We start from the raw sequence: 26,897 nt of genomic DNA, 5'->3' as shown, positions 1-26,897 counted from the left end.
TATATAAAATATAGAAAGGAATCTTTCAAGCTAAGGGGAGAAGTTGGAAGAAGGGTCTCCAAATCATGTTAAGAGTAGCTTCACTGAAAAGCAATGCAAGAAGTGAACCAGTAAACCATTTTCACTCTGTAATGAAAACTTTTTTAATAGATAAGATAAAAAATAATGAAGAACTTCATTTCTTAAATTCTGTTTTTTTCTTTAAAAATGTGCTTTAGCTGCACTTTATTTCACACACCTGAGTAGTCATACATCCCTTCATGTAGCAATATTTGCCTCCTAGCATCAGCTTTTAGGAAATCTACCAGGACAACTTACATGAAAAATGTATATTCCTACAAAGAAGCTTTTTTTAAATATATATATATATATATATAAATATATAAACCAAATGACTTGTTTCACTTGTTTAAAAAAAACTAACAGGCTTTTCCAATTTTTTATTATTTCTGGTAGTAGAAACAGGTTTTCAGTTATTTGACAGAAACACCTTATCTTATACTGCAATTCTCTCAGGCAATGCGTAGGCATTTTGTGTCCTTTCACAGTGCAGTTCACCTGGAGACAAAAGCAAGAAGAATTTGTTTCACTTGAGCTATTCCCTTTTAACATATGCTTTCCAGCTGACTAAAGTTATCTTCAAAATTGCAACAGTCAAAAGGGCATCAGCCATAACCATCACACTTGTTATGAATTTTTTTGTGTTTTAATGCTTAATAAAGGGAACAGAAACTTGTTATAATGTGTTCATTAACGTTCTAGCATTCACAATGTATCGTGTACATATAGAGTCCTACAATTACCTGCAAATTAGCTTTATTAAAAGATACCTGATTTTAAAATATCATGCTCAAAAAATACCTCCTATGAAATATGACCACTGGAGAAAAAAATAATTCTTATGTTGCCATTTTAAATAAGAATATCTCATTGGCCTTGCTGTTAAAAGAACAATAGAAGACTAATTAGCTCAACTATGTATTAGTCCCAGCGAGGGAACCCCAAAGCCCACAGTAATTTTGACACAGATGTATGCCACATGATACCTTTATTATATGCTAATGATATTTGACCAGGAAACATAATCAAAACTTTTAAAAAAATCAACTAGTACAATTTCATTATAATAAAAAAGAAAAGCTTTATGTTCACTAAAAGTTCTTCTAGCATTTTTGCTAATTTAATTATGTTCTGTGCATCTATGTAATAGATCCATTTAACATATTTTTCACCTGAAATCACTATTTTAACATCTCTAAATGACCACTTAGCATTTGAAGGATATAGAATCATACAGAGTCAGCTAACAAAGAATTCAGGTTTTTATTAGTCTTTTTCCTATGATCATTACTGCATTGAATAAAGGTAATTGTGACTGCCCAAAATTTTCACCAGGAGGTATAAATTTATTTACTGTATTAGGTAGAAGGGTTTTTGGTTGATTTCTACCAGTGTCAAGAATATAGCTGGAAAATTTTAAAATATGCATCTTGGTTTATGAGTCTTGAAAATTAAGTATAAAATCCCATGGTCCCCTCTATGTTCTATTCCACTAAAGTTCTAAGAGGTTACAAGCTATTTCTACTCTGTTTCCCACTGTCTATTCTTCATCTAGCATTGCTTCCAGGCTTTATCAATATTTATTGAATATGTTTATTATTGAATTAAGGAAGAAATGAATGGTAATTTCTGGATTATAAGGAGCTACAAAGCAGGCATTCTTTTTAAGAAATTTTCCTTATGAATCCTGTACCTTGATATCTTGCACAATTAAATATCGAGTAAAAATTATATGAGAATGATGATGGAAAATGATAATAATGATTATTGTTCTCAAACTTGGCTTCAGTTCAGTATCACCGGGGAATTTTAAAAAATACTACTGCCTGGTCCCACAGCAATTCTGTTTTAATTGTTGCCCGGTCACTGGGGTCTTTAAAATTTCTCCAGTAGTTCTAGTCAGCAGCTAAAATTGAGAACCATTGTTATATATGATGATATAATGATATGATGATGGATATGAGGAAAAAAGAGAAATTCAGGACATCTACCTTATAGTCTTAATTTATAAAAATAAAAGGGTGTCTTTTTCCTTGAAAAGCCAACTTTAAGTAATAAAAGCAGATTAATTCCATTTCAGCCTGACACACCAGCACAATGGATGTACTTAGAAATATCTTAAGCTCTTTCCTTTGTCCCTTTTAAAAAGTGCTTAGGGGACCTGAACCTGTTACTCAGAAGCTCAGCCCCATTCTATTACCATGTAACTTTGGCCTCTAGATCCAGGAAATGGATTTCTGTTGTGTCCCCACTTGCATAAATTCTTGCTCTGAAACACTTTTTAAATTAATTAATTTTATTTTTATCAAATTGTGATTGATATATGACAATGTGTAAGCTTAGGGTGTACAGCATATCCACTTCATACATTTATCTATTGCAATATGATTACCACAATGATATCACTTACATATGGAATCTAAAAACACTTTGAAACACTTTGACTTGACTTATGCTCTCATCCTGGTGGCTCAGCGGTAAAGAATCTGCCTGCCAATGCAGGAGACACAGGTTTGATCCCTGGGTCAGGAAGATCCCCCTGGAGAAGGAAATGGCAACCTCTCCGGTATTCTAGCCTGAGAAATCCCATGGACAGAGGACCCCGGTGAGCTACAGTCCATGGCGTCACAAAGCATCAGACATGGCTAGGTGGCTTTATAGCAACAATACATTCATCCTGTGAGCAGACTTCTTGTTTGGTTTTGTCACTCTCAGAGCCAGAATCTTGCTCTTTCTACTCTCCAGAAACTCTTTAATTTTTTCAGAAAAAGTATAGCTTTGGGTCCAAGATAACCAAGGAGCAGAGTTGACAGCCACCTACAAAGTATAATTCATGGATCTGCAAATAGCCCCCATGAAACACATCCCAAAATATCCGCTAAAGTGTCTCTGCTAGAGATGTTTACTTCTGTTCAACTTGACAAATTCACTGAGTATTCTAGGGCTGTTATTATGGAAGCTATATTTTCCAAAGTAACAAGTGGGATACACCTTGAGAGTATCTAGCAGTAGGAGAGGATATGTGATGCCAAACTCCCTAAATCCAACGTTAACTAAAACAGCTTTTCCCAAAGTATTCTTTTGGTCATAAAATAGGTCATTTATCCTAATGCAAGATTTTTTACTGCATTTCACAACAGGGGAAAACAATTTCAATCCAAATGCCAGAACTGTTTAGAAAAAAATGAAAACAAAAAACTCTGGAAATTTTTTCAGGAAAAGAACAGTAGTTAAAATACAGCATTTCATCTATAATTTTTTCATTTTTTTGACTCTGTGAAAATAAGGAAAATATTTTTTCTCTCCAGGATTTTCTTATTTGTATGTTGAGAAAAATCTTTTGTATTTCAGTGTTGTCATGAGAATTAGATTAGATAATGCACTCAGGATGTTACTCAGAGAAGCAGGTACTAAAATATAGTTCCCATAACAATAATTAATATTGTTGCCAAGAATAGAAATTACTTTTCCTGTTTTCCAGAAACATAAAATTTATTTTGCTCTTTCATTTGATAATGGACCTTACTTGTGACCTTTAAAAGTGTCCATCAGTAGTTAGTTAACCATTGGTGGAAATGCAGATTATCTTGCAGTCAATCTACTCACAAGATGATACCTTGGCTAGAAATACAACAGCAAACATAACTTTTCTGAGAAAGAAAGGAGAGTTAACAAGGAGACATTTTCACCTATTTTAAACTAATTTTTTAAATACTTCATTCCACAGCAGTATTTTTTCAGTTCCAACAGCTCTTCTTATGCAACTACCAGCAAGGGTAAGAATTTAATGCAGAGTTATTGTGACATGATTTTTTGACAAGAGCAATCAGCTGTTGTTAGCAAGTGAAAGTTGAAAAGACTGGATTGGTCATATAAAAGCACTTCAGGCTGGGAACGCAATTGAGAAAAGGCAGTAGTCAAAACACTGCCAAAGTGCTTCATGATATTGGAATGTTATCTGGATTGGGTCAGAGGAAATGTTGAATGGTGTCATGGTTTACAGCTCAACTTCAGATTTGGAATTTGATAATCTAAGACTTAGCAAGAATCCACAAGCATTGTCAAAATAAAGTAATGGCCTTAAAATATTGTTGAATATTTATCATTTAGAGAAGAGACTATAACAAAGGTGCATAATAGTTTTGCTTAAAATCACCATTGTCATGAATAAGTTATATATATATATATCTATTTTAATATAAAATAACTTTTTTGCTTTATTTTTTATATTCTGAGGTTTTCATAGTGGTGTCTTGTGTGTATGTCTTGTTGTTTTGTTTTTGGCAATCCCAGACATGTACTGAAAGGAATTGTGTGGGGATGTAAGTGGGTGATTTATGTGACACTTTAGGGAAGTTACTAATCATTGCATTTAAAGAAATTTATAAATCCAGAGCTGGTAAACTCTATTAGAAGAAGAAAGCTTGAGACAGCTTAACAGCAGCTATGGTCCTTTGATTACAGAAGAGGCTACTTACTAGGTTTATGCTAAGAGGAAGGGGAACAAAGACATTAGAAAATTTTTCCTTTATTTAATTCTATCAGGTTAATGTGATTATGACTTTGAGAAAAATTATGTTAGAAAATTAGAAAAACTACATATAAGAGTGTTTCTATGTGCTACTCTGAAGCATCGGAATTGACCAACATCATTCATTCATTGATTCAACCAAAAAATGTATATCAAATACTTACTAAGTAAGGTATCAGTGAATGGGAAGTCAGAGAGAGATCAAGTTGATGACTTGTTGCTAAAGGTGAATTATATAGATCATGGCAGAGAACTATAGCCAGACTCAACCTTCCTACCCCACTTGCCTAGTATTTGACTTTGGTTTCCACCCTATAGGGATTAGGACCTGCAAAGTGGATACCAACCTAGCCTGCACCATACAGAGTCCTTGTTTTCAAGGAGCCCAGAAAACTCGGATTCAGAAGAAGAAGCCACACACAGTTTATCCAGGTAGGTCTAAAGTAAAATGACACAGTCCAACAGGACTGAGATACTTGTTCATAACTGTCTAGCCCTCTGTCTTTCTTATGGAATGCCGAGGGATTAAATGTGTCTTTCTAATACCCTGTCCTCCTGGAAGGTGGAGAGGAAGTACCTTGCTTTCTATGAATATGTGAGGGATGGGTTTATAAACATTTCTGAACAGTATTTTTGCTGAATAAGTAGGATTTAAAAAATAAGTAGGATTGCACCAAGAATATGACAAAGAGGAGAGTGGTAAAAATATTCCTTGGTAAATTTCTGCAAACATTGGAACTGAGGATGTAGGAAAAGACGGAGATAGAAAGGAGAGGCAGATGAAGTTTATGAGGGTAGGAGAGTAAGCAATGACCCTAGACTCCTCATCTCAAAAGCTCTGGAGATTCTCATTCATGGTGCCTCTGTGGCAGGGCTGTAGGGATTTTATTGGCTTATGTTTTAAGCAATGACCAAGTAATTCTGATATAGATAGTTGTAAATCCTGTGTCAGTATTTTCTGTTCTGGGTGATGGGAAGACTTAAAGAATTAAAAATAAATTTAAAAGCCAGAATTGGGGACTTCTCTGGTGGTCCAGTGATTAAGACTCTGCACTTCCAATGTAGTGGGTGTGGGTGCAATCCCTGCTTACAGAACTAAGATCTCACATGCCATGTGAATAGTGAAGTTGCTCAGTCATGTCCAACTCTGTGACCTCATGGACTGTAGCCTACCAGCCTCCTCTGTCCATGGAATTTTCCAGGCAACAGTACTGACATGGGTTGCCATTTTCTTCTCCAGGGGATCTTCCCGACCCAGGGATCGAACCTGGGTCTCCCTCATTGTAGGCAGATGCTTTAGCATCTGAGCCACGGTGCAACCAAAAAAAAGTATAAACAAATGTGGTTGTGACATGTTGGAAAAAATCAAGAATCAAAAGTAAGAATTAAAGTTGGAATTAAAGAAGGATAAATATAAATGAAAAGGCTGGCTAGGGTGCATGAACAGATGGAGCTATTACCCTAGACAAGAAATGTATCCTGAGAAAACTTTTAATTCTAAGGTAGAAGATTCAATTTAAGTTTAGAGTTGTCCATTCAGTTCTAGAAGAAATCAAAATTCAATCATACTGTGATATATAAACACTAAGTATGAATAAGATGGTTAATTTGTCTTGGCTTGTTAACTCATTGAAAAAAAGTTTATTGAACCAGGCAGTGTGAGAGGTGCCTATTCTTACCATTGGCAAAAGATATTCATGGTTACATCTGGACTTTTTGTCCAATAGAGTCACCTCTGCTACTCTTAGTTCTTGGATCTCCAAGTCGATTTAAATAACCAGTGGTTATTGAGCCAATGGCTTAGATGGTAAATTGTCTGCCTACAATGCGGGAGACCCGGGTTCAATACCTGGGTTGGGTGATCTCCTGGAGAAGGAAATGGCAACCCCCTCCACTATTCTTGCCTGGAAAATCCCATGGATGGAGGAACTAGTTAGGCTAGAGTCCATGGGGTCTCAGAGTCAGACACGACTGAGCAACTTCACTTTCACTGAGCCAAGTAGTCATAGGAGTGAAGACATGTCCAGTTCACCCTGTTTCTAATAGAATGTTACCCTACCCAAATGAGTTCTGCTTCACCAAGTTTCCAGGACCAAATTCTGGTCTAGTAGAAGAAGGCAAAATTCATTTATAGCAAAGCAGAGTCAAATTTATCATAGCAGGCAAATCCTGGGGTCATTTTTGGCCTTTCAGGATTAAGACTATGGTCTTCTGGGAAAGGCTGGCACACTCTTTCGCTCCTCCATGGGTGTTTGGTCTCAACTCCCTTACTGAGTGTTATCTCTCAACCTGCTCCACCCCAAAAACCAAGGTCCCACTCCTTTCTTGTCCTCTACTCCACCTCTGCCCTAACTGTAACTTGCAAAGTAAGGAACTCGGGCTTTATCTGGAAGCTTTAAGTGGTTCTCTTGGAATTGAACATTGACTACTGCACAGTAGGAGAGCAAGTACTGGTTCAAGTTCACTTTACCAGTTAAATTTCTCACTACTTACCTAGGTAGCCTGCAGAATCAACACACAAAGTTGTGCAGATGTATAGGCTGCGCTCTGTGAAGTCACCTAGTTGGGTTGAGGCTGAGCTGTAGCCTGCACCTGACTCTTCCAGTGCATCTCCTATATCTGGGCCATGTCCACCAAGAGGGGAGCCTCTTTCTTATTTGCTCAAAGGCACCATCTGGCCCACAGGTGGCCCTAAAGCAAATCTCACCAAAGTGAGCCTTAGTTTTCTGTAGAGGGTGTGACTTATTCCAGATCCTAACCCATATTAAAACAATTACATTGACATTAAATTGCTTTCATTCAGTCTTCTGGGAGGAACAACGGTTTCTATTAGATTTGACAATCTGGGGGGTAAGGAGCAGTGATTTGTTGTTTGCTGCTGCAGATTAAAATATAGTTATGTTGCTAAAGGAGTTCACAATCTAGCAGATCCAGAAAGCATATACAAATCTTTCTTAACTTACAGTGGGATAGTTCTTAGCCACCTAGACATGTTTGACTCTTTGTGACCCCATGGACAGTAGCCCACTAGGCTCCTCTATCCATGGGGATTCTCCTGGCAAGAATACTGGAGTGGTTTGCCATGCCCTCCTCCAGGGGATCTTCCCAACCCAGGGATCGAACCCAGGTCTCCCACATTACAGGTGGATTCTCTACTGTCTGACCCACCAGGGAAGCCCTAAATTTACAGGGACGTAACAATGAGGCTATGTCCCTGTAAACTCATTGTGTATTGAAAATATCACTAAGTTGAAACACATTTAACACACAACCTACTGAACATCATAGCTTAGCCTAGCCTGCTTTAAACATGCTCAGAAGACTTACATTAGTCTACAATTGGACAAAGTCATCTAACACAAAGTCTGATTTTATAGCATAGTATTGACTTCCTCATGTATGGACTACTGTACTAAAAATGAAAACAGAATTGTTGTATGGGTACAGAATGGTTGGAAGTGTATCAGTTATTTACCGTTATGATTATATAGCTGCCTGGAAAGATGCAAATTCAAAGTGTGGGTTCTACTGAATGATTTATTACCTTAGAACCATCATAAATTCAAAAAATTGAAAGTCAAGCCATCATTAAGTTGGGGACCATCTGTACACAAATAACTAATCCAGGCAGGTAGTAAAATAGAAGCAGCACAAAGTCTTCTGTGAATTTAGGGTGAGGGATTTCTTCTGATAGAGGAAGCTGAAGTGTTCAGGAGACAGTAACAAAGCAGGCTATTGAGAGGTCGACAGAATTTTAATAGCCAATAAGAGAAAAGCACGTACAGAAAAAATTCAGCCCAAAGGCAAGATGATAGAAAAACGGAGATATGAGGAGACTATAGTGCTTTTAGGGAGAGTGCAAATATTGCAAATAGAATGAGAAAAATTAATGATAAATAATGTTGTTCAAGTATAATCAGAAGAGAAGGACCAGGGGAATCCATACTCTCAGCCCTGTGATTTTAAACTTCCTCCCCAGAACTGCCTGTGACCATCCTGGCTTCTACTTCCCAAAGCGTTCCACATTTTCTGTTATGCATATTTGTGTAACAAAATTAAAAGAAAGGAAATCCACTAGCCAAATCTGGCTTCATTTTTTAGATGAGAAAAGGGTGACAAGGATTGTACATGAGGCCTAGTTGCCATAAATAGTTACACGTAGCCCAGGACTAGAACCTGAGGCTCTAGCTCTTACCTGGTTTCTCATGTCTTGCTAATGTCTGGATTGCTAATGTCTTCCAGTTCATAGGGCGGTGCACTAGAAATCAGGTTGAGGTACAGAGTTAATAGGGCACGTTTTGGGAAATATGGATTTAATTCAAAGGACAACTAGGTGAAAGCATTTTTTTTTCCTCTGTTAAAACAAAATGCACTAGTTTCAAACATAGAAGTTAGGTATCTCAGACCCCTGGGATATATCATGGCTTTCATTGGCAATAGAGGTACTTGGATGGAACATTTTAAAAAGCATTTTGGTGTAATGAGGCTGGAAAAGTAGGTTGCTGCCAACTTTTGGAAGCCCTTAAACATCAATCCAACCAGGGATTGGATTCAATTCATAGGCAATGCATAACTATTAAACTTTTAAAACTGTGGAATGCAGTTATTGGAACTAACAAGTTTTAATTGCTTCACTTTAAAGTCCCTATTGCTTATGTCTTTTCAGTAAGATACAAGCTTTCTCTTTGTTGTTGCTGTTGTTGACCTGGAGCCAAATTGTCAGTCTGGTTGGCTGAGTTCTGTTATTCTCTTATATTTAAAAAAAAAAAAAAAATTGCATTCTGTTTGGGTTTTTTTGTATTTTTTGCTAATTTATAGGTTCTTTGATCTTCTTTGGATTTGCCCTGAGACTTGAGAATAGTTTAAGAGCAATGAAGTACCTAAAAATTTCTCCCTGCTGAGTGTAAGAAAGCTAAAAAAAAAAAAAAAAAAAAAATTGGTGGCCAAGGGAGACACTTCTGTTGAAGGAGGTTTACAGAGGAAAGAGTTCTTGAGAGTAGGTGATCTGTACTTGCCTTAGAAGTTTTGATTGTGGTATACTGCGGCTGCTATTCCACTTTCCAGCACAGTGTGCTTGCTTTGGAATTTAAATTTAGAGATTTTTTAGTTTCTACATCTGTGTCTGGGGAACCTTCCAAATCAACAGTCTGCTTTCTTTCAAAAGCTGTACAAAAAAATTACAAAACATAGTCCCAGTTTTTCCTTTATAAGTTGAATAAGGTAAATATGCACACTAGTTCGAAGAAGGCGAGCAAAATTCAAAGTTTCCCCCATCACAGTGCCAGAGTCCTTTAACCTCCTGGATAAGCTATTTTGTTATGATCTCTGAGGCAACAAGGGTCTGATCAAAAAACTCAATTGGAATTGAAATCAATTCTTACTTATTTAAAAAATAATTTATAATATTTTAGTATAATGCTGTAATTACATTAGCTAGGACTTTCAACAGGAATAAGTAATTTTTATGTTTAGATTGTCTTTGAAAATATCACTATATGATCTGAATGAAATATAAATGTAACTTATATAGAATCAGTTTCTAAAACTTTTACTGTCTAAAATGTTTAAAAATTAATGGAAGTTCATACAAATGCAATACAAGGATAGTAATTAAAGTATAAAAATCCATGAATCCTTTGTGAATTGAGAGAATTCAACATCAGCCTCATATAAGGTCCTCTGTTACATTCCTCAGGGTAACTTTCAACCAATGGATTTCTTTTTAACTTTATTAAAAATTCTGAGTTCTTATTTCTGTGACTTTTCAAATGTGATATATTTTGTGTTGCTTTATTATTAATGCTATTGTTTCAAAATGAGGTGCAGACTCCTGATCTCAGCACATACCTTGGTGAATATACTTTTGCTTTGGGGCAAATACAACTTAATATTCATAACTCTTGGAATGCAGAAGCAGAGTGTGAAGAGAATCATTCCTATTCACAAGCTTTAGATACCAGGGCTAAATAGCTGATGTGAACAACTTATCAGGGGATTTACATCATTATTTAAGTATCATATAAAAGCCAAGGTCACCCTGAGTTTCAAAAATCCAGGGGAAGGAAATCTCTCCTACTGGTTGACATTTCAATAAAATATGGCTGAGAAAATAATGGCCCATGTCAAGAGATCACAATGGGCTGGTTTTGAGAAAAACAATGAAGCAGAGACAAAATAGTAAAATAAAAACACATCCCAGTGGAAAAAACCCTGATGCTGGGGAAGATTGAAAGCAGGAAGAGAAAGAGGTGAGAGAGGATGAGATGGTTGGATGGCATCATTGACTCAATGGACATGAGTTTGAGCAGACTCTAGGAGATAGTGAAGGATGGGGAAGCCTGGCATGTTGCAGTCCATGGGGTCTCAAAGAGTCAGACACAACTGAGCAACTGAACAACAATAGTGATGACACTTAAAATCTGAAAATCAATTAAGGCAATTTTGACGTGACATAAAATTAAATAATTTGAGGAGTTCAAATGAGATCCAAGTAAGTGAGGTGCCTGTGTGTATAAGCACTTCAGAGTTTTTACTGTTCTCTACCCACAACATTCACCGAAATTATTCAAGACACCAAGGAATTCCAAAGTTATTTTTTACTATTTAATAATGTTACAGTATATAGCATGAATGAGAACTGAAAATAATTTTTAGAATTTTTGGAATATGAGTAACTTTTTTTTTCTGGAAAAGCTCCAAATTAGATCTTTAGAGTAAGAATATTTCATTGCAAATCAAAAAAACATCAAAGGATATCATACATGTATATTTCTGTCTCTGTTTATCTGTTTTTGTATTTCTGTTAGTATTGTACCCTATAGCCATGTACCATTTTACAGACTTACTCAATAAATATATTCTCTTTATCAGTTCATATATTGGTAATGGGAAAAATTTGTATTGGTTATGATGGAAATTGAATTCCTAAATACTGAAATGGAATACTGAAGTACAATAGAATACTGAAATGGGTTTACCAGATTTAGGGAAAATAATACCTTGATGATTCCCAAGATTATTCTCTAATACTGTAGTTAGCATCCTAGTTTGGAGAAATTTGGACTAAAAGTGAATAGACAGACTTAAAACCAGTGTATCTAAATTAGTGTCACTAAAGTCATCAACAAAGGCACAACAAAGACTTCAAAATCTTTTAAAGCAAAATAAATCAAGCAAAATAAGGAAGAAATGAACTGCAGACCTAAAAGCTATTTAGCAAAATATTCAGTGAAAATCTATACAAGAATATTCCTGATGAAGTTTTAAACTTTGGTGGGAAAGAAAGTGTAACTAGATTATTACATATAATCAAGTTGTCAAATATTAGAGCAATAGGAAGATATTTTATGAATAAAAATTGCCAACAAAGAAAAAACACTCAGCAAATATACAAGTCATGAACCTCTTTTAAAAAGAAGTATTAAATATTAAAAATGATGTTAAAAAAACAACCATCAGTGCTTTATTGGAGATGCTGAGGTAAAGGAAGAAAGGCATCTGTCAGTGTCCAAAGATAGTGAAGTAGTAACTACAAAGCAGTGAGGTTAAAAAAAAAAGCATAAGCCAAAAACTTATTTTCATCCATCTACCAAGGACACAGAATTTCATGGAGGAAATGCAGCAGGCAGGAACTTTCTAGAAGAAAACAAAAACAAAACCAAGCAAGCAAAATAAAAAAACTAGTTACTAAAATCCTGTTAAAGGGGTGAATATTTTTTTGAGTTCCATACTAAGAAACAATGCAACTGACAATAGAAATAGAACTGTTGGTGAGTTTTAATGCACTTAAATATAAAATGAGAGTTTAAAACGTACAAACCAGGGGGGGAGGAAATCATATTATTAACTTGGATAATGTATATAACAAGAAGGTTTATAAAATTTGAGAAGAACTGATGTTCTAGAAAACAGCTCTTTGACTAGTTTCACTTCCTACTCCTCCAATTTTTTTTTCTGTTATTATATTTATAGAAGTTATCAGTGCTCTCTTTTCAAGATGGGAAGCTCCAGCTGTTTGGATCAGGAGAGGAAATGTGGGAGCATGTTTGAGTGTTTATTTTTCATCATTCTACAGAACACTCTCCATAACATTTAAAAAATTGGAACATGTTTTGAAATTTTACTCCATATTCAATGTTTTTCATCGTATTTGTCTTAATAAGATAGATGTTTAAGAAATTATATCACTGGTTATGATAAATTTTTATCTAGGGTTCAGAAATGCCATCAGTTGTATTTCTGTTTTTAAACTCTATTAAAAGCAATCAAAATGAAAATTTATATTGTTATTTTAAAGCTAGCATAGTTTTGTTATAAAATAACTTATCCATCCCTCTACATGTAAATGTGCCACATTAAATAATATTCAATTTCATTAGCAGTGATTCCTTCAGATGGTTAGATTTCAATTGATCATCAAATATTTTCTTTATTTGATATTTGAGTGAATAATTTATAGTTAAAATAAGTCACTTTTTATTAAGACTTTAATGTACAGAAATTTCCCATAGGTCCCCTGCTTCCATACTTGCATAGCCTCCCCCATTGTCAGTATCCCTCCCCACAGTGGAACATTTATTACAACTGACAAACTTACATTGACATATCATAATCATTCAAAGCCCACAGTTTACATTGCAATTCACTCTTGGTGTTGTACATTCTATAGGGTTGGACAACTGTATGATAGCATGTATTCATCATTATGATAAAGGGCAGAGTATTTTCACTGCCTTAAATATCCTCTTTGCTCACCTATTTGTCCCTCTCCCCCAACCCTGAGCAACCACTGATCTTTTTATGATCTTCTTAGCTTTCCCTTTTCCAGAATGTGATATAATTGAAGTCATATAAATGTAGCCTTTTCTGACTGGCTTCTTTCACTTAGTAAAATGCCTTGAAGTTTCCCTTATGAATTTTCATGGCTTGATGCCTTGTTACTTTTTAGTGTAGAATACTTTTCCGTTGTCTGGATGTACCTATTTATTTATTCACCTATTAAAGGACATGTTCATTGCTTCTGGGTTTTGGCAATTAAGAATAAAGCTGCTGTACACATCCATGGTCAGTTTTTTGTGTGGTCACATTTTCAACTCCTTTGGGTAAACATCAAGGAGTATGATGGTTAGATCATAAGGGGAAAGTATATTAGTTTTGCAATAAACTGCCAAGCTGTCTTCCAAAGTGGCTATACTATTTTGCATCCCCATCAGCAATAAATGAGAATTCCCTTTGTTCCACATTGTCACCCATATATAGGAATGTCAGTGTTCTGAATTTCAGTCTTTCTAATGAGACTGTAGGGGTATTTCATTGTTGTTGTTGTTTTTGGCCATGCCATTCTGATAAGCAATGTTTTAATTTTCCTTTGATAAAGACATTCCTCTCTTGAAATTTTTTCTTTGACCCATGTGTTATTTTGAGATGTGTCATTTAATTGTCATATATTTGGGGATTTTCTAGCTATTTTTCTGTGATTATACATTAATTCTGTTGTAATCTGAGAGCATATAGTGTTTGATTTCTATTTATGTAAATTTGTTACATTGTGTTTTATACCCAAGGATGTAGTCTATCTTGGTTAATGTTCCCTTGAGGAAAAGGTGTTTTCTTCCATTGTTGAATGAAGTAGTCTCTGGTTGTTGTTCAGTTGCTCAGTTATCTCCAACTCTTTGGGGCCCCATGGACTGCATGCAGCACACCAGGCCTCTCTGTCCATCACCAACTCCCAGAGCTTGCTCAAACTCATGTCCATCAATTTGGTGATGCCATCCAACCATCTCATCCTCTGTCGTCCCCTTCTCTTCCTGTCTTCAATCTTTCCTGGCATCAGGATCTTTTCTAACAACTTGATTCTTTTCATCAGGTGACCAAAGTATTGGAACTTCAGCTTCAGCATCAGCCCTTCCAAAGAATATTCTGGATTGATTTCTTTTAGGATTAACTAGCTTGGTCTCCTTGCAGTCCAAGGGACTCTCGAGTCTTCTCCAATACCACAGTTCAAAAGCATCAATTCTTCAGCACTCAGCCTTTCTTTTTTATGGTACAACTCTTACATCCATACATGACACTGGAAAAACCATAGTTTTGGCCATATGGATCATTGTTGGTAAAGTGATGTTTCTTCTTTTTAATATGCTGTCTAGGTTGGTCATGAGCTTCCCTAATAGCTCAATTGGTAAAGAATCCACCTGCAATGCAGGAGACCTCAGTTTGATTCCTGGGTCGGGAAGATCTGCAGGAGAAGGGATAGGCTACCCACTCCAGTATTCTTGGGCTTCCCTTGTGGCTCAGCTGGTAAAGAATCCACCTGCAATGCAGGAGACCTGGGTTCAGTCCCTAGGATGGGATGATCCCCTGGAGAAGGGAAAGGCTACCCACTCCAATATTCTGTCCTGAAATAGCTTAGCTGCAATTCCATCACCTCCATTAACTTTGTTTATAGTGATGCTTCCTAAGGCCCATACGACTTCGTGTTCAGGATGTTTCACTCTAGGTGAGTGATCACGCCATCGTGTTTATCTGGGTTATTAAGATCTCTTTTGTATAGTTCTGTATATTCTTATCACCTCTTCTTAATATCTTCTGCTTCTGTTAGTTTCATGTCATTTCTGTCCTTTATTGAGCCAATCTTTGCATGAAACATTCCCTTGGTATCTTTAATTTTTCTTGAAGGGATCTCTAGTCTTTCCCTTTCTACTGTTTTCCTCTATTTTTTTCCATTTATTACTGTGGAAGGCTTTCTTTTCTCTCCCTGTTATTCTTTGGAACTCTGCATTCAGATGGGTATATCTTTCCTTTTCTCCTTTCTCTTTTGCTTCTCTTGTTTTCTCAGCTATTTGTAAGGCCTCTTCAGGCAACCATTTTGCCTTTTTGCATTTCTTTTTCTTGAGGATGACTGTGATCACTGCCTCCTGTACAATGTTATGAGCCTCTGTCCATAGTTCTTTAGGCACTGTATCAGATCTAATCCCTTGAATCTATTTGTCACTTCCATTAAGTAGTCTATAGAGTATTGACTATAATATCAATATCAATAATATATATCCAGTTGATTGTTGATCTTGTTCAACTGTGTCCTTACTGGTTTTCTGCCGGTGTGATCTGTCCATTAAAAACAAAGAAAGGAAACAATTATTTTATCATTTTTGGCTGTGCTGTGTCTTCATTGCTGCGTGAGCTTTTCTCTAGTTGTGGCAAGCACGAGCTCTTCTTTAGTTGTGCTGCACCGGGCTCCTTACTGTGGTGGCTTCTCTTGTTGAGGAGCTCAGGCTTTAGAGGGCTTGGGCAGCAGTAGGTGGAGCTCAGAGGCTCTAAAGCACTGGCTCAGTATTGCAGCCTGCACAGTCTTTGTTGCCCCTTGGCATGTGGGATCTTCCCAGACCAGGGATCAAACCCATGTCTCCTGTGTTGGCAGGCAAGTTCTTCACCACTAAGCCACCAGGGAAGGCTGGTCTGTCCATTTTTGATAGAGAGGTATTGAAGTCTCCTACTATGACCGTGGATTCCTGTATTTCTCTTTGCAGTTCTATGAGTTTTTGCCTCACATACTTTGACACTCTGTTGTTAGGTATATATACTTTAAGGATTACTATGTCTTCTTGGAAAATTGACTCCTTTATCTTTAACATGCCCTTTATCCCTGATAACTTTCCATGCTCTGTGGTTGACTCTCTGAAATCAGTATATAGCTACTCTAGTTTTATTTTAATTAGTGTTACCATACTAGTTAGGAATATATTTCTGCATTCATTTATTTTTAAACTATGTGTCTTTATATTTAAAATGGACTTCTTATAGACAGCCTCTAGTTGAGCCCTAATTTTTGATGCATTCGACAGTCTCTTTTAATCAGTACATTTAGACCATTGAAATTTGGTGATTATTGATATGGTTGGATTTAGTTCAATTCCATTCAGTCACTCAGTTGTGTCTGACTCTCCGAAAACATGAACCATGCACACCAGGCCTCCCTGTCCATCAATAACTCCTGGAGTTCACCCAAACCCATGTCCATTGAGTTGGTGATGCCATCCAACCATCTCATCCTCTGTCGTCCCCTTCTCCTCCTGCCCTCAATCTTTCCCAGCATCAAATGAGTCAGCTCTTTGCATCACGTGGCCAAAGTATTGGAGCTTCAGGTTTAGCATCAGTCCTTCCAATGAATATTCAGGACTGATTTCCTTTAGGATGGACTGGTTGGATCTCCTTGCAGTCCAAGGGACTCTCAAGAGTCTTCTCCAACACCACAGTTCAAAAGCATCTGTTCTTCAGTGCTCAGCTTTCTTTATAGTCCAACTCTCACATCTATACATGACTACTGGAAAAACCATAGCCTTGACTAGACGGATTTTTGTTGAAAAGTTGAAAAAAAAAATGTCTCTGTTTTTTAACATGCTATCTAGTTTGGTCATAACTTTCCTTCCAAGGAGTAAGTGTCTTTTAATTTCATGGCTGCAATCACCATCTGCAGTGCTTTTGGAGCACCCCCCCCCCAAAAAAATAAAGTCAGCCACTGTTCCCCCTGTTTCCCCATCTATTTGCCATGAAGTGATGAGACCAAATGCCATGATCTTAGTTTTCTGAATGTTGAGTTTTAACACAACTTTTTCACTCTCCTCTTTCACGTTCATCAAGACGCTCTTTAGTTCTTCTTCACTTTCTGCCCTAAGGGTGGTGTCATCTGCATATCTGAGGTTAAGCATTTTATAGGTTTCCATTTTCTATCCCTTCTTAGCATACTATTTATGCTACATTTTTTAGTGGCTTCTCTAAACTTTGCAGTATACGTTCACAGCTAACCGAAGTCCACATTCAAATAATAGTATACTTCATTACAGATAGTGAATAACAAAATAATCCTAATTTCTCCTTTCCATCCCTTGCATCATGGCTGTCACACATTTCTTATTTATAACCACACATAAATCAATATACTTATATGAACATAGGATAGATATAATAGATAAGTGTACATATTCAAGTACATAATTGGTATTGGTTTTTATCAATAATTGATAGATCAATTATGAATAGCAAAATAAACATTTAATTTTACCCTCACTTATTCATTTTTGGGGTATTCTTCCTTACTTTGTATAGGTCCAAGTTTCTGACCTATATTATTTTTCTTCTCTCCAAAGAACTTCTTTTAACACATTTTCAATGTAGGTCTACTGGCAACATATTCTTTCAATTTTTGTTTGAGAAAGTCTTTATTTCTCTTTTGCTTTTGAAGAATAAGTTTGCAGGGTACTGAATTCTAGGTTGTTCTTTTTCTCTCAAATTTTTCACTCCACTCTCTTCTTGCTCTCATCATTTTTGGATGTAACTCTTATTTTTCTTCCTCTGTAGGTAAGGAATTTCTTTTCCCCTGCTCTGACTTCTTTCTGAATTTGTTCTTTACCTTTGATTTTCTATAGTTTAAAAATGACATACATAGGTGTGTTTTGAGTTTTTGCATTTATCCTCTTGGTGTTCTCTGAACTTCCTATATCTGTGATTTTAGTGTCTGATTTGATTGGGGGAAATCCTCTGTCATTATTTTATCAAATATTTCTTCTGCTTATTTTTATCCCCACCCGTCCCCCACCATTATTCCTATCACGTGTAATTTGTACCTTTTATAGTTGTCCCACATTAGGGGACATTAGAATTATACAACATTCTTTTATTTTTTCTTCAGTCTTTTTTTTCTTTGCTTTTTGATTTTTTTCCCAAGGACTCTATTGATATATCCTCAAGCTCACAAATTCACAAATTCTTTCCTCAACATTGTTCAGTCTACTAATGAGCCCATCAAAGGCATTCTTTATTTCTGACACAGTACTTTTGATCTTTAGAATTTCTTTTAGATTCTTCCTTGAAATTCCCACCTCTTTATTTGCACTGCCCTTTAGTTTTTGCATGCTATCTATTTTATGCATTAAAGCCTTTGATATATCAATTATAGTTGTGCACAGTCAGGCCACTCAAGATAATTGCTCTCTTGCTCTTTGTACATCCCCTGCTTAACCATTGTGTGCTTCGCCTATGCACTACGTACAAGACTACCTTCCAACATACTTGCTCCAGGCCCCAGCTGGTGATTATTACTATCAAAGGGGTGGTGAGGGGTATGCCTCTCTACAGGTTTCCCTGACAACTAATGAGCCCACCTGATGTCAGCTCCCCATGGTAATCTTCTCTTCCCCGGGGAGTGAAGCCTGCTGCCTTTTCCTGCCCAGTATCTGCTGCATATAGTGGGGTACCACTCCAGGACCTGGCTTCAGACATGTAAGCCTCCCAATGCATTAAACCACTGATGTCTCTGTTGCTGACTCCTGGCTCTTCTTTCTTGGTTCTTAAAGCTGGGCAAGTGCAGGCATTGTAGGCCTTAGGGGTACAACCTAACAAATTCTTTTAGATTCCTTTGTCTGACAATTCTGATATCCCTATTATGTTGTGGTTCTCATACTTACTCTTTCTCTTCAAACTGTATTTTTGATTTTTGGAATGCCTTGTAATTTTTTTCCTGATAACCAGATATACCCAGGAAAAGGAACAGCTCTAAGTAGGTCTTCAGTAATGTGCTGTAATAGGAGGAAGAATGTTCTGTAGTCCTTTAATTGGGATACTGCTTCTGGACCATGAACTTCACAATTGTTTCTCAGTTTTTTCCCATCCTTGGATGGGACCAGATGGCTAGTTTTGGCTGGAATTGATTGCATCCCTTCTTCTACATGTGTGTGCATGCATGCTCAGTCATGTCCCACTCTTTGCAACACCATGGACTGTAGCCCACCAGGCTCCTCTCTCATGGAATTTTCCAGTCGAGAATACTAGAATGGGTTGCCATTTCCTACTCCAGGAACCTGAGGTGGATTCTCCACCACTGACACCAGCTCTATTATATGTAAGGCTAAGTAAAGTTGGCTTGAATCAGGTATTTCCTTTCCTGTGGGTCACTTATGCGCTGATAATACCCCAACAAGTTAGGTTGCAGGTAGTTAGTTTCCCTGAGGGGAGGCTTTACTAAGGAGGCCTGGGTGCTCTAGTGTATTTCAGAATGGTTCCTTTCCCTCTCCCCATGCTGGAAGCAGAAGACAAGTTTTTTTCCAACGTGGAACCCTGGGCAAGCTCCCGGAGATAAATCTTTTAATACTGTGAACCTCCCTCTCCATGACTGGGTCCGCATGAAGTTTTTTAACTGTCAGAGTTGTCCATACTGAGCCTTCAGCAATTTGTCAATTATATTTCAGGTTTTCCTGCCCTCAGACTGGTTCCTGTGGTGAAGTCTGCTCTTGAGTCTCTGCCCTGGTAAGTCCTCACTCTGTTTTTTCTCTTATCTGTCTCTGCAATTTGGGGAGCACCTGTTTGCCCCGTGTCCTCCTGTCTCTTAAGAACACAAGAAGAGTTGTTGACTCTTCAGTCTGTTCAACTTTTCACTTGTTGTTGGGATGGAGTGGCAACTTCCAGGTGCCTTACATGAAAACATGGAAATCGGTATGTATTATTTTTTAAATAATTTTGGAACAAGAAATTTAAAAACAAAGTTTAAAATGTAACATTATGAGAGAATAACATGACTGATAGGACTGTGTAAAGATATATTTTTAATGTATAAAATGATTTTCCTTAGAAATTGTGGAAATCATATTATTTCTTCATAAAACATCTTCTTTGAGGCTTTTTTTGGTTTCTTACATGTTACAACTTATATCTAAGATTTCAATATCTTAACCAAGAATAATGTTTTATATTTGAGCCAGTAATATTATACTTAAGAAATTCTTTCATACTTTCATTTCATTTGCCTGACAACACATTCTTATTTATTAATAAATTCATTGAATATTATTATTCTAATATCACATCACATCTTATGGCTTGAAATTTCTTTATTTTTAAGCCAACTATTTGAAAAATTAACAGATGGCATGTTTCCAACTAAAAAAAAAAAATCATTTTTTCCCTTTGCTTTTAACAAAGACCCACCCATAGTGAGAATGCTCTTAACAAGTAAGCTATGCTTTGCAGCTAGCCTTCAATTCCCTGTTATTGTTTTACCTCTGTCAAGTTCTTAAGCATTTCTCAAAGCAGTGCGCAGTCTACCCCACACCAGGTACCATGTGGAGAGGGGCAGTTAGACAGTGAGTGTAAGTTGCCATCTGTACACCACACATAAACTATGGTAAACAAGATCATGAACTGTGGATGCAAACTGGCTGAGTTTGAATCCTGGCTCTAGTACCATGATCACACTTGGTTATGTGACTCAAGCTAAATAACCACTCTTTGCCTCCATTTTTATTTCTGTAATGAAGATAATAACAATCCCTACTTTATAAGGTTGTGAGGACTAAATAAGCTAAAAATAAGTCAAACGCTGAGGTATCACCCGTTACATAGTAAGCATGGTTAATTTTTATCTTTATTATGGTAACAACTGCCACAATATAACTTACTCTTCCAAAATTTAAGAGCATATGTGAAATATGTGATTTTTAGAAATGCCATGTGTTAATTTTAAAATTACTTAGAGACTCAAAACAAACTTTAAAACTATAAAATATAATTTAATCAGCTAACCAGGCATTTTGATGCCCAAGGCAATCTCAGCTTGTTTGTTGTCTTGGCATCTTGTTTTAAAAATTGAGGTATAATTGAAAAAATAAATAAATAAAAATAAAAAAATAAAAATTGAGGTATAATTGGAACATAGCATTGTGTGAGTTTAAAGTGTACAACATGCTGATTTGATGCAGTGTTATGACTGCATCACTTTAGCAAGCACCTCTGTCGTGTCACAGAATCATCATTTATTTTTTGTGGTGGGAACAACTACGATCTAGTCTCTTGGCAACTTTGAAGTTTATAACGCAGTATTGTTGACTCTAATCACTGTGCTGTCTGTGTGCGTCCAGAACTTATGTACCGGTTGCAAGTTTATCCCCTTAAACAACATATCCCCAATTCCCTCACCCCCAAGGCCTTGGAAACTACTATTCTAGTTGGTTATCATGAATTTGACTTTTTAGATCCCATATATAAGTGATACCATGCAGTATTTCACTTCTCTCACTTAGCCTAACACCCTCGAGTTCTGTTCATGTTGTCACAAATGGCAGGATTTCCTTCTTTGTTGTGACTGAGTATTATTCTGTTACATATATACAATATGTCTTCCTTATCCATTTATCTGTAAATAGAAACTCAAGTGTTTCAGTATCTTGGCTGTTGTGAATAATAGCCAAGTGGAATTTATAGTGAATAAGATACAGTGAACATGGAAGTGCAGATATCTTTTTGATATCCTGTTTTCACTTCCTTTGGAGACATGCCAAGAAGTGGAGCTTCTGGATCACATGGCAGTTCTACTTTTAATTTTTTGAGGTGACTCCATAATGGTTTCCATGGTGGCTATACCAGTTTACATTCCAAACAACAGTGCACAAGTATTTCCTTTTTCCCTCATCTCCCCAAATATTTCTCATGTCTTCCTGATGATAGCCATTCTAACAGATGTGAGGTGATATTTCATTGTGGTTTTGATTTGCATTTCCCTTGATGATTAGAGATGAACAACTTTTCAAGTACCTGTTGGCTATTTGAATGTCTTCTTGGGAAAAAATGTCTATTCAGCTATTCTGTATCCTGACATAATTTAAGTAGCTTATCTTTTACTCTCAAAAATAATTCAGTTTGGATGATAAATGTTATGATTACTCTTTATTAAGAGAACAGAACTGTGTAACTTGGAAAGACATGGTTAAAGTTAGAACTTAGGCCTATTTTTTAATTTAATGTTACCTGATAAATTGAAATAAAATGTTTCACTTAGACTTATAAAACATCTATTGGCAATTGATAATTCATTCCTTAGTTCATTTAAAAAATATTATGTAGTGCCTATTTCGAGGGTACAACATTGAGCATGACAGAAAAGTTCCCTTCCCAAGGAATTTACTTTTTTGTGAAGAACATAGATAATTAACAAGTAAACAAGTATGTATCTAGAATAATGACACAGAGTAGGCATGAATAAATACTTAATTCTTTTTTTAATTTTTATTTTATATTGGAGTATAGTTGATTTACAATGTTATATAAGTTTCAGGTGTATAGCAAAGTGATTTGTAACAGTTGTTCATATTATATACATGTATCTATTCTTTTTCAGATTCTTTTCCCATATAGATTATTACAGAATATGAGTAGAGTTCCCTGTGCTATACAGTAGGTCCTTGTTGGTTATCTATCTTATATATAGCAGTGTGTTAATTATCTATTTGATATATAGTGATGTGTATGTGTAAATCCCAACATCCAAATTTATCCCTCCCCTTGACTTTTACCCTTTCACAACCATAAGTTCCACCCCCTCCCCACCCCCGAAGTCTGTAAGTCTGTTTCTGTTTTGTAAATGCATTCACTTTAGAATCCATATATAAGCAATATCATATGATATTTGTCTTTTTTGGTCTGACTTATTTCACTTAGTAAGATAATCTCTAGATCAATCCCTGTTGCTGCAAATGGCATTATTTCATTCTTTTTGTGGCTGGGTAATATTCCATTGCATATAAGTACCACATCTTTATCCATTCATTTGTCGGTGGACATTTAGGTTTCTTCCCTGTCTTGCCTACTGTAAATAATGCTGCAATGAACATTTGGGTGCATGTATCTTTTCAAAGTATGATTTTCTCTGGATATATGCCCAAGAGTAGAACTGCTGGATCATGTGGTAGTTTTGTTTTTAGTTTTTTAAGGTACCCTCATACCGTTCTCCATAGTGGTTGTACCAATTTACATTCCCAACAGTATAGGGTTCCCTTTTCTTTTCACCCTCTCCAACATTTATTGTTTGTAGATTTTTTTGATGATGGCCATTCTGATTCTGAGTGATATGAGGAGATACCTCACTGTAGTTTTGATTTTTGTTTCTCTTATAATTAGTGATGTTGAACATCTTTTCATGTGCTTTTCATGTGAGTATATATACATATACTCAATATACATGAGTTTATTGTATAAATATACGTGAGTATAATATACATGAGTTTGTATATTTTGTAAATTAATCCCTTGTCCATCACACCGTTTGCAAATATTTTCTCCCATTCTGTGGCTAATCTTTTTGTTCTGTTTATGCCTTCCTTTGCCATAGAAAAGCTTTTAAGTTTAACCAGGTACCATTTGTTTTCTGTTTGTCTTTATGTTTATTAAGGGTAAAGGATAAATCTAGGAAGTGGATTGAAAAAGATACTGCTGCAATTTATGTCAGAGTGTTCTCTGCTTATGCTTTCTTCTAAGAGTTTTTACAGTGCCCAGTCATATTTAGGTGTTCCATGCATTTTGAACTTATTTTTATGTATGATGCTAGGATGTTCTAACCTCATCTTACATGTCATTCCTGCCGCTGCCACAGCTGCTGCCCCTCCTCCTCCCTGCGTGGCCAAGCAGGATGTTTCCATGTGGCCCCTAATTCTTTTTTAAGTAAACAGGATAAGGTTGATTCTGATAAATAGTCAGAAGAAAATTAAATTATAGGAGAGAATATCTGGATGTTATTCAAAGAGCAGGACTGTCCAAAAGTGGCTTGATGTTCATTCTAGATTGCCGAATGGGGGTAAGATAGTTATGACCAGCCCCATCCCACCCCTTGGTTCTTCTGAGCTCAGTGTCACAAGAAATCAGTCTTTGCCACGTGGGTCCCAGAGTCTCCATGTGCTATTACCTGAAGTTCATAGACATTTCCCATTTTTATAACTTTGGCTCCTCAAATCCATATTCCTTTGTGTGTAGGCAGTCTGATGTCCTTCATTAATAAGGTCACTCTAGTGTCTGACTATTTAAAAGGAGAGAAGTGAGGGGATGAGATTTCTCCATTATAATATAGACCCAAATTACATACTTGGCGTTGATTTTTGGTCTAACTCTTGTTCTTTCTCTGTCTCCCTCTCTCTCCATTTTTCTCTCTATATAATGAAAGTATCATGTGTATCCTTGCCTTCTCTCTTGATGAAACTGACTTTGAGTCTTTTGTATTTCACTTGAAAGCTAATAGGAAATCATTGATGAATTTAAAGTCAGGAAATAACATGATCTGATTTGAAGTAAGATTATTCTGATGGTTATGTAAATAATGGTTTGAAGAGGTACCAGAATGAATGCAGAAAGGGTCAGTTAGGAAGTTACTCCCATTGTCTAAAAGAGATGGTATGGCTTGGAAGGGATGATGGTGGCAGAAACTGGAAGAAATGGAACATATGTATTGGCAAGATGACACATATTTGGCAAGACTTGTAGAAGAATCATATGTCAGAGGTGGAAAGAGAGGAAGAGTCAAAAATAACTTAAGAGGGTTTTTTTTCTTTTCCCCCCTTCTTTGAGCCAGTGGATGGTGGTTTGGAACTCTAATTCCCTTTCAGGAAGATCTTAATCTGGGAGGGGAGGATGGTCACTACACCTTACTCTAGTTCACCATTCAGCACTAATAATCATCCCATAAAACATTCAGGGAAAAGCTTTCTTTGTGGCTTTGGTGTCAAGGAAATTGATTTTAGAGAATTTGAAATGTGGGTACCTCGTCCCTCAGATTAGGATCACAAAGTGCCTACCTGGTCATTAGGATCCTTTTCAATAGAGACTCAGAGGTGACTTACAAAGAAGGGACATGGATTTCAATCAGGGTTTCTATTTATTTCAATATTCCTTTAGTCCCTATTTATTTAATTTTAGCTTTTTAAAGTTCAATTTTCACAACACTAAGCCTAATTTTTAATGCTTTTTTTGTTCTTTAAGTTCTTAGATATTTAACCTACAATTCATGTGCAATCTAAAGTGACTCAGCTATGGGAAAAAAAAAGGCTCTGAATGGAAGAGACACTTGGGTCTCAACTTTTTGAGAGTTTACCTTATTTAAAGCAACTCGAGTTGACCCTTGAACAGTGCAGGGGTTAGGGGCACCAACTATTTGTACAGTTGAAAATTCACATATAACCTTCCAGTTAGCCCTCTCTATCTGTGGTTTGACATCTACAGACACAACCAACCGTGGTTATGTAGTACTGTTGCTATTGTTGAGGTACTCAGTCATGTCCAACTCTTTGTGACATGCATGCCAGGCTTCCCTGTACTTCACCATCTCCTGTAGCTTGCTCAAACTCATGTCCATTGAGTCAGTGATGCCATCCAACCATCTCGTCTTCTGTCATCCCCTTCTGCCTTCAGTCTTTCCCAGCATCAGGGTCTTTTCTAATGAATCAACTCTTTGAATCAGGCGCCAAAGTATAATCCGCATATAAGTAGCTGGGCACAGTGTTGTTCAAGGGTCATTTGTACTTATATATATATATAAAATTTTCCTAAAGAAAATTTATCATGATAATTACCTAGATTTAAGATTATACTCTTAAAAATATAGGTACTAGTAAACAGAATAATTTTACAACTTTAAAATATGATACAATATTGACAAAAACATGTTGAAGTAGCCAAAGAGGAAAAGAGAAAATTAACATGGTTAATGAAACCCTATAATTTTTCACCAAATTTTTCTTTACATTGCACCAAATTTGGTAGTATTAAATGTGACATTTCAGCTACCATTTTTTGTTTCCTCAAGGATAAGAAACAATATAGCACTTTTTCTCTTCAGTAGTAGACAATATAGTGTTGTTATGGCAACCAAAGTTGCAAAACATTTTAAGAGAAGGGTGGTTCTTCAGAAGTTACTCTAACTTGGTAATCATGTATAAACAATGCCTTTTGTTTAAAATTCACTCATTGGTACATGATTATAATTGTTCCCAGAATGTTTCAAAAGATTTCTAGAAGAATTACTTCCTCAAAGCCTTTTAAAAATTAAGAGACCAACTATTTATTACTTTTTAAGAAAATTACCTCCAGCATTGCACTGGATCTGGTACATTTATGCATATCTAGAAACTTATATTGACAGAAATATCCATCCCTTATAGCTAGTCAGGAATCTATAAATTATTTATCAGCTATACGTATATGTATTAAGTGGAATCTTACTGTGGATGGACAGGTATCAGTATTTTAGGTGACTCTCTCTGACTGCTTGAAATCACTAATATATGATATAATTTTGATGTATAAAATTCAATGATTATGTAATACATTGTGTGTGTACTGTATATTAATATTCATCAGTAAGTCCCATTCTATTTCTCAAGGCAATATTCTAGTCATAATTCTTATATTTCTTTAATATATATGAAGCATTGCTAACTTCAAAGTAGTCAATATTACTGTATTACTTAGAATCTCGATAGAAATATTTATACTTATTGAC

At 36.1% G+C, this 26,897-nt stretch overlaps 1 long non-coding RNA gene across 1 annotated transcript; it reads right to left on the bottom strand.

The window, feature by feature from the left end:
• Nucleotides 1-406: 406 nt before the first annotated feature.
• LOC139036741 (uncharacterized) lies at nucleotides 407-9,751 on the bottom strand. Its single transcript, XR_011489595.1, has 3 exons — nucleotides 9,607-9,751; nucleotides 8,787-8,849; nucleotides 407-558 (listed from the first exon to the last, which is right to left on the bottom strand). It is a non-coding gene; the product is annotated as an uncharacterized lncRNA (long non-coding RNA).
• Between the last annotated feature and the right edge of the window lie 17,146 nt (nucleotides 9,752-26,897).

Source organism: Odocoileus virginianus, chromosome 1, assembly GCF_023699985.2.
Source record: "Odocoileus virginianus isolate 20LAN1187 ecotype Illinois chromosome 1, Ovbor_1.2, whole genome shotgun sequence".
Taxonomy (NCBI): domain Eukaryota; kingdom Metazoa; phylum Chordata; class Mammalia; order Artiodactyla; family Cervidae; genus Odocoileus; species Odocoileus virginianus.
Note: the sequence above shows the minus strand (reverse complement) of the source record. Positions and strands in the feature narration are given on the sequence as shown.